This window comes from Ictalurus furcatus, chromosome 19 (genome assembly GCF_023375685.1).
Source record: "Ictalurus furcatus strain D&B chromosome 19, Billie_1.0, whole genome shotgun sequence".
In the NCBI taxonomy this organism is placed as follows: Eukaryota; Metazoa; Chordata; class Actinopteri; order Siluriformes; family Ictaluridae; genus Ictalurus; species Ictalurus furcatus.
In genome coordinates this window covers 13,191,074-13,204,417 of record NC_071273.1, presented here as the reverse complement: position 1 = coordinate 13,204,417, position 13,344 = coordinate 13,191,074, and positions in this window count along the sequence as shown.

Below are 13,344 nucleotides of genomic sequence, written 5' to 3'. Positions count from 1 at the left end.
GCTTTAGTTTTATAAAGAGATTAAAAAGGTTTCTCTAAAACCAGGTTTTACCACAACTCAAAATTTGGTTTTAAAAAAGAAACTGAGCTCATGACATTCAGTTAACTTAGCAAACAAAAACAAACTCTGGACAAAATGACAATTTATTAAATTAATGTACACAAGAATTGGCTCTGGCAAAAGATAATGACTACTGAATTTGTCTTCATCTGCATTTGCTTTTAACTGATAATGCACCATGGGTAGCATTGCTGCCTCACAGCTCCAGGGTCTCCCCATGAATGTGGGGTTCCTCTGGGCTTTCCGGTTTCCTCTCACCTCTCAAAAATATGCCAGGAGGTAAACTGGCTATGCTGAATTGCTCCAAGGTGCAAACTAGTGTGTGAATATGTGTGTGCATGGTACCTTGAGATGGACTGGCATCACATTTAGAGTGTATCCCTTTCTCATTGTTCTGGGAATAGGCTCTGGATGCACCATGACCTTGGCCAGGATGAAGTGGTTATTTAAGATGAATATATACATAAGCACATTTGCACTGCAAAAACAGCCCTACTAGAAAGAAGCCAAATATTTAAAAGAAAAAAAAAAATCTAATTGTCTTGTATCAAGCAAAGAAATCTTCCAGTGGGGTAAGCTAAAGTTGCTTGGTTAGAATTCTTAAAACTAGCATAAAAGTTTAACAACTAAAAGACCATAATGAGCCTTAAAACCAGACAAATATGCCAGAATTTAACCAAGTTGAGCTTATTACAAGCAATGGAAACTCAGTTATTTAAGACATACTTACTTAAAATTAGTGTTTTGGTCTATTTATTGAGCTGAATTTAGGAATTTAGCACTTAATTTAAGATGAATAATTAGCAAAAAAAAAAAAAGAAAAAGCTTATAATAAGACATCATTTCGTCAAACAGCATAATAAACAAGTGACTTATTAAGGCACCAGAAGCATTGTTATTTTTAGCATTTTTACTGAAACAGCGAAAAGTTCTGCAATATAGTTTCAGGGATTGCAGAAGGCTGCAGATGCAAGTATGGATTTTTATTGAATAAAGTGTAAAGCAAACATCCAAAACTGTGAAAACAAGAACCATAAACATAACAGTGGACACAAGGCAAAAACACATGGACAAAGAGAGTGGCTGTGGCACACATGACAACACATGAACATGACAACAACAAAAGCTTGACAATTAGGTGCTGAAATACTGGAACTAGCTGTATATAAGTGTTTATTAGGGGCACCACAGGTGTGAGTGATCAGAGTGATGGTCATGTGATGTGCTGGGGCTAATGGGTAATGTAGTTCAGTGTGGATTTCAGCATACCATGACACACAGCTGCTTCATTGAAAAATTTAAGTTGTGCAAGTGGTCTTACTTTTAAAATAAGTAAAACAATCTTGTTCCTCTGCTGGGATATTATGCACACCATTGCTGCAGCTTGTTACTGGTTCAAGATTGCTCAGTATTAGCTGAAATATCTTATTAAGACAACGTTAGATATATTTTCTTAAAATGAGATTACTTTTTTAATGCAAAACATGCTTGACAAGATTATTTTTCTTTTTTACATAAAAAATAAGGCTTATTTCCCAGAAACAAGGATTTTTTTACTTGCTTGAAATTCCTTTTTTGCAGTGTAGAAGAAACTGTGCTTCATATGCAGTCCTAAAGCCCTGACCTCATTCAGCACTTATCTTGAACTGGACTTGAGTAGCAGCTGGGAGAAATTTTCCCATTGAGCTAGCTGCTGACTTGAGACTTGATTAAAACTTTAGGATGACAACAATAAGTCCTCAAACTTCCTGTAGGAAACTTTCATAACTATCATGCACATTCACCAAATTGTCAATATCTTTGTACTGTATTGTTAACTCAACACTACTGTAACACTGAGCCCACACACAAAGAACAAGGTCAAACCAACTATAACAGAAATTTATGCTCACACATCTGAATTTGATCCAGGTCAGCTTGTAGGAGTTAATCCAATGGTAGTGATTTTACAATGAAGAAAATATTGCCCTTGACAAGAGCAAAGCCACTGCATCCGGCCATTAGTGTAGTGCAACACCTATGTACCCCGATCCTTTAGCTTTACACACAATCAGCATTTTTTTCATCATCAGCACTCCGTGGCCTTCATGCGTGTCTAGCGGTCACACGCTGAGACCCATTCACACACAGATCCCTCCTCACTGCTTCATCTTTTGCCTGACTGGATAAGTCATATGCTCCCACACAGGGTGATATAATGTGCATAGCACCATTAAACCTGACCTCTAGTATCACTGCAACTCCTCCAGGGCTGATCAGTTATTAGGGTTGGAACACCTTCCCAAAGCACAATGAGGTTTGCCATCTTGATATGAGGTCTGAAAGCCTGAGGTAGATCAGGCAAGAAACCTGGATCCATCACTCTCTCTCTCTCTCCAGACTATTAGGATGTGCATTATGATGTGGACTGGTATGATCTGGTTGTGCATGTGTTTTTAGCATTATGTTCCTTTCCAGTGTAATACAATGAATCTAATCTGCATAATGTAAGAGAATCTAATAATACTGTTGCTGTTAACTCTAATATCACATATGTGTGCTATCCAGTACTTAATTCTCTTACTGAGTCTGCAGTAACAGCTTTGACTTGCAGATGGTAGTTTTCTGGAGACTGCAAAAGGGCAACGTGAAGGTGAAAAGGAAGAGATTAAATGAAAGGAGAATAAAGGAGAGGAGAAAATATCCTCTCCATAACATCCATAGCAGAACACCTGTATGAGACTCTTGGTGTAGCAGGGACTATTCATTATGTTATCTAGGGGACCTTAGTGGGACGGTCGATATCCTGTAATCAAGATGGATATTTATAGGTTCATCAGCAAAAATATCTTCCCAAAGGGACTCGTTTCAGAAATCCTTGGCTCCCATGTCTCATCTTTTTATGGACAGGAACAGGCAGTGTGTATTCAAACTACACTTCCTCTTTTATCATAATACTGTAAAAGTTAATTTATAAACTGAATATCTTTTTGTGCACTTGTCCAAGCAGAGTGAAGCAAGACTGTAAAGCAATGCAAAGCATCCTATTTCCAGTTAATTCATGTTAATGATCAACAATTTATGGCCTTCAGGAACAGAAAACCTTTGTGAGGTGTGGAACCGAAAGGCAAATGAGGACTGCATTGCCCCAAGTCCCTTATTGATCATTCTTATCAGTCTCCATTGTGAAGGCTGCTGAAATTGAAGACTCTGTCCAAATCAAATAGAGCACTTAGAGAGACAAAAACAGCTTCCCTTCTAACCATTGGCAATCATTCAACAACTCAAGCTGATGGGGTGATAAACCAAGTTGTATGTGCAGTAAAATGGACGTGACTGTATCCACCCTGACTTGGATAATATCACACACAGAACTGCTAATTCAAGAAAATATAGCACACTTTGGTGGTGGGGATAATTGGTGGCTTGAGAAGAAAATAGTATTCTCTATTGGGAGGATTTCCTCCTCATCAATCATGTGATTCTGGTTGTTCTGACAGTAGATTGCACTTCTGGCGAGCTGAATAGCAGCTGGGCTGACTAATTTGTCATCTCTGCTGAAAACTCATGCTTTGTCTGATGAGCTACCAGTTGCTTAAACATAGACCAAGTTAATCAAGCTGGTAAACCTACTTGTGCTGTTATTAAATGATGTGTGATTACATTCACTTTAAAATATATGATCAATTTGGACACATACACCAGGTTGAGGGATCCTGATCGTATTCTCTAGCTTCAGGGTCCCCATGTGAGTTACTATCACATGTTGTCCACATGTCTATGTGGGTTTCCTTTGGGTTTTCTGGTTTCCTCCTGCTTCCCAAAAACATGCCAGTAAGTTGACAGACTGTGTTAAATTGCTAAATGATTGTGTGAAGGTGTGTGTGTGTGTATGGCTCCTTGCAATGGATGTCCCATCCAGGGTGTGTTCCAACCTCACATCTAGTGTACCAGGGATAGGCTTCAGATCCACCATGACCTGACCAGGATAAAGTGGCTATTGAATATGAATGAATGAATTATTACTTGATTACATTGGTTAATAATTCTATTGAGATTTTCTAGTTTCCTTGCTTTGACTATAACGTTGCACTTGTAGTGGTAATTCCAAAACTGTTTCCATCTGCCAACTTGATCAGTTCTGCCTACATTTTGGCACCTGGTAGCTGATAAGAATCCAGATAATCCACATTTGCTAGCTTAAACAAGAAAGAGGTTTCATACAACCCAAGGTTTTGAATGGTGTACAAAATGTGCACTGCAACAACTTACAACCAAAATTTCATACTAAATATCACATAATCTCCAACAGCTGTTCTGTATCATGATTGATTCTGTTGATTAAGTGTCCATGACTCTTGACAAAAGCATCAGCTGCTGTTTATGAGGTCAGTAGAAATTAGTACTTTGTCAGCACACAACATTGTGTCATGATAGTGATATCTGACACCAATGCATGTAGCAGCTGGGAGTTCCTTCTCTCTGAGATATACTGTATGTCAGCATGGCACTGCTAAAAAAAAAGTCCTTAATAAAGGCTGAAGACTTGTGGAGTCATATATATCTTCCTGACTATATCAACAATGTCAGAGAGCCACAATCAAGGCTCTTACTCACTAAATCAAGAGCAACAGTTTAGAGCTGCACTTAAAAGTAGTGACTTCTGGTACTGCAGATGTGCAAATGACTTTTGCAATTGCTTTAGACTTCTAGTGGTGCCATTTTCTGTCTGCAGGTGGCTGGAGGTGCAAAGGGCTACAACAGGATAGTAATGAAAAAAAAAAGTTAAATCAATGAAAACAAAAAATCATAACAACACCAACAACAATGACAAAGAAATCATAACATCATCATCATCATCAACAACATCATCATCATCATCAACAACAACACCAACAACAATGAAATTATAACAACACCAACAACAATAATGAATAATGGGCTATTCAGTGCACAGCAAGACTTCAAGGCAGTGCTCATATTTATTATTGTTTCCATTTATCAGTTCAGCCTTAAATGTGGCTGTCTGGCATTGTGATACAGACCAATTCAAAATCCAAATTAAATATTCTATTGGCCATAATTTGCTGGAATGGGTCAAAATTGGTCTGTCTGGCCTGCAACATAATTTCAGGTAGAACAGGGAATCACAAAGAATCCTGGACAGTGGTGTCCCAATATGTCATAAAAACAACTACTTATGCAGAATACAATTTGTTTCCCATCTTCCATGTCTTCCAAGTGGATATGACCATGCTGAAATTAATGTGCAAAATTTATCTTTAAAGTTAGGCAACAACATAGATTAGACATGTACACAATTAAACAATTGAATATGTATCAATATACATATTATAAACCAAATAGCTATATCCCTTACATACTGGAACTAGGGCACCTATAATGGAATGGGAAGAAAATTTCAACCTGACATTATCTAATATTATTAACATAGGAGACAAGGACATTGGGACATTGCCATAAAAAGGACAAAATTGTTTGCCCTTACATGCCACCATACCAAGTACCTAAAGGCAGGCTCATATTTCCAATGAGTCCTTGCCAGTAGCAAGAGAACATTTCGACAAACTATAAAATTGATTTGCTGGGAAAGCCGTGTCTTATTTTGGACTTGGCTTTTTGGGTGAGGTGGCTCCTGCTCTCTCAGAGTTCTAGTGTATCCAGTGTTTATTTTCTCAATGAGGGTTCTTTGGTGTGACTAAGTACATTCTAGTTGCCAATAATGTGTCATAAATAGGGAACCTGGAAGATGTCTCACAGCAAGACTGAGCTTCTAGTTTGCACTTCTATTTGCCACAGTAGTGGATCCAGTACTGAGCAGTTATAACTGAGACATTGAGTACAAGTACGTACATGATTAAAGTATTTGACTGTGAAGATGGTACTTGAAGAGAAATTCCCCCTGACTGGTATGCATATTAACCTTCATAATCAACATGTGATCTTCAGTGGGGAAATTCTGAGTTGATTTTTTTTAGCTGAAACTTTAATTGACATGTTGGTCTGTTGTCACTGTGGTTAATGGTTTTCTACATTTTATCCACAATGCTGTTTGACTAGCTGTGACATTGCTTCATCTCTACCTGAAGAGATAAGCAACTGAGTTTTTAATCTGCCCAGCTCTCTCACCTCAAATAGATTACACTTCAACTATTATCCTAATTCACGGTCAACACCATCATGCTCATCATCTCTTAGATCTCTAACTAGCTGAGCTAGCTCTTCCATAACTCAGCAAAGCAGCATCATATATCTGCATTGCATTCTGAAACTTTGAGTCCAACGTTTGCTGCTTCCACTACTTTTACATTGGATTTTTCATTAATATGAAAGCAAATGCCACCTCTTAAACGCCATTGTAACTGCCCTATGATGGCACAGTGGCAGACAACCAGTAACGTCTTGCAGGAATAATACACAAATACAGAACTGACAAACAAATTAGCACCAGAAATACTAAGCACATCAGAAATATTTCAATATAAAATTTTAGTGTGTTTAGGGTGGCATTTTCCTTTAAATTCACAGTGAAAGCAGACTACATGAGATTCAATGAAGGAAATTGCAAAAACATTCAATGACTGGTGATTTGCACTCAATGTAAAGCTTTACAAGGCTAAGTAATTCTATAATTAAACAGATGTTACCAATGTTTCAGGTTGGCAGTGGTGAAGGCTAATGTGGAACTGGCAATTCACAAGTCTTCCCCTATTTTTTGCATTTTCTGAATTTAAGGGTAATTTATTATTATTATTATTATTTATAATAATTAAAAAAACCTTTTTTTTTTTTTTTTTTAGAGAAATGATAAGCAGAGTATTGCATAATGACTGGTACTGTGTGTTTGTTCTTAAATGTAACTAAATTATGAAAATTATTGGAAAGTCCATGTTTTCACCTTTGCCTTTTGAGAACAACAGCAAATACCTGAAAGCAACTTTTATTCATCGGTTTCTGTTTACCAGAGCAAGTACAAAGCTTCATCGATAAGATATTTGCTCATAAGATTAGATAAGTGGGTTATTTATTGTTTATTCAAATTACCATAACAACAGTTATCTTATCATGATGATTCAGTATGCCAACAGTACCAAGTTTGGGTATCAGGATATAAAATGCAGAATCAAAATTGAAACGCTGAAACCACTGACACTGATGATATCTGAGATTCAGATTTACATTTATTCCTTTAGTAGATGCTCAAAGGTGGAAACCCTAATTCCGAAAAAGTTGGGACAGTATGGAAAATGCAATAAATAAATAAATAAATAAATAAGTCATTTGAAAATTCAATTCACCCTGTACTATATTGAAAGCACATTATTAACACATTATTTGATGTTTTACTTTGTAAATAAAATTTATTAAAATATACAGTCATTTCAAATCTGATGACTTTGAATTCAGAAGTGGTTTTCGGCCTTGCCCTTTACGCACTGAGAGTTGACAGGATTCCTTGAATCTTTTAATTATATTGTGCACTGTAGAAGGTGAAATGCCCAAAATCCTACCGATTTGTCTTTGGGGAATGTTGTTCTCAAAGTGTTCGATTATTCGCTGACGCATATGTTGGCAGATTCTTGGATGTTGGAGGCTCTTTATATACTATGATTAGACGATTGCCTCACCTGTTTCACATCACCTTCTTACTTCAACTTGTCACATCACTATTAGTCCTAAATTGCCCTGTCCCAACTTTTTTGGAATGTGTTGCATGCATCAACTTAAAAATAAATGTTTTAGTTAAAAAAGCTATCCAGTTGATTAGGTAAAACATCAAATAGCTTGTCTTAATATGTTTTTTTGTTTAAATACAAGTCAAAGTACATTTACAAATCACTCTTCTTTGATTTTATTAGCATTTTCCATACTGTCCCAACTTTTTCGGAATTGTGGTTGTACTTGAGTATCTATTCTTTACTTTACTTAACTATGCTTTGTTACTATACTTAAGGACTACTTTGGAAGATTTGCACTTTACTCAGGTATTAATGAAATTGAATACTTCTACTCTTATGTATTCTTTTTAGTCCTTACATTTTTCATTTGGACCTTTACAGTATTCATAAATCAAAACTGAGATTTTTTTCTGTTTTTTTCTTTTTCTTAGTAATGTATTGTCTTTTGCTGGAGTTACTGATTCATACAGAAGTAACAGACTTAAAATTTTGCCATCAAAGGTTAAGAAGTACATTGGGTTAACTTTACATTTGGTAAATTAGCTAGTTAGGTTTTGTAATTTAGCTAGTTATATTAGCTAACTAGTCAAGTTTTATTCATTAGCTTGTTAAATATTCCACTTAGTTTTGTTTTTGTTGCTAATGCACCTTAGTATTCATTCCAAGAGGATTATTTAACATTAGCTATCCAGCCAGCCAAATTCTAGCTTCATCTTGGCAGAGTTAGCAGAATATTTTTCTTATGACTGATCGCTTAGCAAGCTAGCTCTTCATGCAGGCTTGGACATGCTGAACTTGTCAGCTTTCATTAGTTAAAATATTTACTTTTACTCCTGAATTCTTCAGTATGTTTTAGTGTACATGCTTTTTGATACTTGTAGATACTTTTACACAAGTAGATTTTCACTCCATATTTCTATTTCTTTTAACTGAGCTAAATTTTGACCCAGTACCCATACTTTTACTTAAGCACAGTTTCTCTGTACTTTTCCTCCCCTGCAGATGCTGTTATACAAAGTGACACAGGACACAGTGAAAGAGCACAGAGCTGAGTATAGCTGAGGGTCGAGGGCTATCTGCAAGGGGCCAGCTATGGTTCCCTAGTAGCGTTGGCATTTAAACTAACAATCTGATCACTTCTCAGAATCTTATCCTCTGAACTGCTACACCTATGCTACTATACCTATGACTGAGTGTGCTTAGAAAAATGAAAATTTTTATTAGTAGGAAAGACTGCTGGTAATGATACAGTAACCCAAAGGTTCCCAACTCTGGTCCTTAAGTACTTACTGTCCTGTGCACTTAGGTCATTTTCGTTCTAGTCATATATTTTTTCTGCTTCAAGTTTCATGATAGGGATTTATGGTTTGCAGGCAGTGGAAACTGAACACTTTACTGATATATCAAAACACAAATCTCATCTTGACATACGTGTCTAAAAATAATATTATGTGAGAAGGGCTCCTTGTTTGCAGGTATTCTAGCAGAGACTTTGTATTTGCCTTACTAGAGCATTTTGTATTTGCTTTGATGTGTGCTAACATGTTTGATAGTGCTACATAACTAGGCCTTTGATGAGGTACAGTGACTGCTTCATATAAAATAAATTAAATAAAAATGTATTTGCTTTGCAAGCAGTGTTGGGTAAGTCACTAAAAAAAAAAAAAATTAATCCACTACAAATGACTAATTATTACTTTAAAATTGCAATCTGATTATATTACTGATTACTGCATGTAAAAAGTAATCAGTTTACTAATTACTTTACTTTCAAGTTACTTTCAAAATCTCTCAAACCTACAAAAATACACTACAAAGTGAAACTCATAGTTCTTTCTGTAATTGTAGCGCATGTCAATGTTTTACATGATCAGAAAAAGTCGGATTTATCGTGACACTTGCCTCGGGTGTTGTCACTGTTTGTAGGACTACCAGACCGATAAAATCAAACTTTTTTAACTAGGATAGTTTGGTGTCGCTAGCTAAGGGGAGGCACAGCTAAGCTATCATTAGCTATCGTGTCCATTTTTATAATTATTTACTTGATACTGTAAATTATATTTGGAACTTGGAAATCTGTATTGAGATGTTGTGGTAGAGAACATACCTTATGCTATGAGTATTTAATATATTGCTTATAGAGCTGTGTTAAAAAAAAAAAACAAACAAAAAAAAAAAACAAAAAAAAAAACAAAAACCATCATGTAAAACAAATGTTGTTTGCACCCAACATTTGGTTATTTTAATTATTCAATATTTCGTATCCAACATTCAGTCAACGTTTTAAACTCACTGTTTTGTCTCTGATTTAAAGAGCATTCACTGAGGTATAGTTATGCAGCCAAGTGTCCATTCTCCATGCCACGCCCAGTGAAGTTTGACAAGATTTTATCCTTATATAACCATCTTACTAACATTCTGTTGAGAAGTGTCAAGGGTAATCAGATAAAGAGGAAGCAGAGACTGTTGTAAAACAGGTACATTTGTATATCTCAAAGTACAACAAGAAACAGAGAATAACATAGATGCAGTTTTATGGATCCCTGAGTTGAAAATGTTTCTAAGGCAAATTAGATATTGATTGAATCATTTTATATGGCTCAAACTGAGACTGCCAGACGCCAACACACAAACATCTGATAGTCCAAATATTTTCTGTCTAGTGCCAGTCTACCTAAAATTCATCAAGGAGAATTTTCCTTCAAATCATGAAGGAATTCAGGCAGTAAGTGAAAAAGGAAGGACTTGTCCTTTTCAGCTTTAATTCCTGAGCCCTGCTTTATACCATGGTGATATATCAAACTAATGTTTTCTATTTGAGTGTGTTTCTGTACTAATTAGCCATCACAGTTTGAGTAGGCTGCATAAAGGTATGGCTGGATAAAGATAAAGGCTGGAAGGTCGGTCTTTTCTGAATTCAGAAGGAGGGAACAGAAGCAGCAGCAGAGTTACCAAGGTTACAGGCAGCAGCCGCTACGGTAGGTAAGCAAAGCTCAGGGGAAAAACCGAATTAATTTCACTTTGGACTTCCATTTCAGCAAAGACAGAGGCGATGTGATAGGGCCAGCCCTGTCATGCCTCATTGGATGCCATTTGGCTGATGGGCATGACAGAAGAGTGCACAGGGAAAATTGCACCGATCTGATGGGCTGATTTTCAGAATGATCATATGCAGTGACACAACGTCGACCCCTGAAACATCACAGTTTATTATGTACAATAGATTCTGATTTGGATTTATTATTGCTAGTAAAAGGTGCATCTGAGCTGAATGTCATGACAGCCAATTTACTGGAATAACAATCGGCTCTCTGTGATGGGCTTGTCCTGTGCTTTTGCTTTGACACTTCAATCTGTGACCTCACATACTGATTGTGGGATGTGAATAAACACTATTTTCTAGTTTTGTTTTGAATAATAAAGTGACTGAAAATCTGTGTAGTTAAAATGCATTACATACGATAATATAAGCAATATAATGTCACTGCATGATGCAAAAAAATTAGTTAATGCTTTTGTTACCTCTAGGTTGTATTACTGTAATTCCTTACTGTCTGTCTGTTCCAGTAGGTGCATAAACAAGCTCCAGTTCATCCAGAATGCAGCTGCAAGAGTCCTTACTAGAATCAGTAGACATGAGCACATCCCCCCATCTTAGCCACACTGCATTGGGTCCCGGTATAATTCCGCATTGGTTATAAAATACTACATTTGACCTATAAAGCACTAAATGGTCTTGCCCGAGTCCCTGCTTGCACTTACGCAGAGTACATCGTCCTTAACCATTATGGGACAATAAGCATAACTAATAATCTCTACCCCTCTCTCTCTCTCTCTCTCTCTCTCTCTCTCTCTCTCTGTTGAGCTACACATGTTACTCCTGAGATACCAGTGGTCCTGACCCCTTCTGCTCTCTGCACCTGCCTGATCCATCCTGATGCCTTACTTCTGGTTGGAGTTCTCATCAATTGGAAGTCACTTGCTAATGCTGAGGATGGCCCCACATAGTCTAAAGATCATTGGGATTACTGAGGATGGTACCACTTAAAAACCATAAAGATGGCTTTGGACCTAAATTTATGCTATGATGGCTTAGGACAATTGCTATGATAGCTTTAGGACTGCAATTGCCACAAACAGTTTTACACTCAAGTCTCCATCAATGAACAGTGGATAAGTTCAACAAAACAGACTTCATGTAAAAACTGTAATGAATTTCCTGGTTACACAATTGCACTATTTGACCATCTAGTATTAGCACATATATAGAAGGGAAATATTTATAATTGCACTATCCAGATGAACTGCACTATCCTCACCCAGATGAGGATGGGTTCCCTTTTGAGTCTGGATCTTCTCAAGGTTTCTTCCTCATATCGTTTCAGGGAGTTTTTCCTTGCCACCATTGCCTCTGGCTTGCTCATTAGGGAAACATTTATACATTTAAAATATATATCCTGAATTGATATATTTCTGTAAAGCTGCTTTGGGACAATGTCCATTGTTAATAGTGCCATACAAATGGTTACGGAAGAAATTCCAGCCTCCAATTCCCAGCAGCCTCTGCAGCCCTGTCTCGTGATTACCACCTGCACCTGACACTCCTGTGTGTATTTAAGTCACGATTGGTACAGCACTTGGTGTAGGGCTTTGACTGTTTCTGTTGTCACATTATGCTCTCTTGTCTCCTAGATCTTGATTTATGTTTGTTTTCCTTGTTCATGTATGCTTAGTGTCTTTTTGTGTTTGTTTGTAATTCTATTAAGCTTTGAATCTGCATGTGCATCTGCCTCCATCTCCACAATCATTACACAAATAACACTGAATTGAATTGAATTGAATTTTAATGGTGGGTGCTGAGATCCAGAGAGATGGAGAATGAAAAAGTAGTATGAAGAAGAAGTGGTTAACAAAACTCTCCCACACAAGGTTATGCAAATCACTAACTTACAGAGCCAATTATGTTCTTTTAAAAAAAGTAGTTAGAGAGGCTAATTTGTTTATGAGCCTAAGCCTAGATTATGTAACACAACTTCTACAAGACAATTCTACTGTATCATTTTATCTGGTAAGTGATATTTTTGTCTCAGACAATCCAGCAGAAAAAAATCAGTGGTATTCTGACTATTCTGACCTCCAGAAAACGTTATGGAAATTGTTACCAAGCATCATATGTGTCCATATTGTTGTGTAATTACCAACTCAATGTTTTCTCTCTCACTCATATCCTTCTCATCACTGCAGCCACATCAGTAATAGTTACCCTCATTATTTTTTTTACTAATGGATCCATATAAATAGCAAATGTTTCACTGCTACTGATTTAGTATTTAGAGAGAAACTAAATTAAAGTTGCTCTCATTGAGACCATTTTAACTATCATTATAAAGATAATCATTTTAATTTACACACATAATTACCAATTATCATGGCACTGTAGGAAGTATTGCCTCCTCACAGCTCCAGGGTCCCTGGGTTGATTGTTTCACTTGTTAGCCCCCACTGAAAACCCATGTGGCTTTTCTTCAGTTTCTCTGTTTTTCTCCCAACTCTCTAAATAATTTTGTTAGGTGAATGAGTGTACAAATGTGTATGTTCCTACATC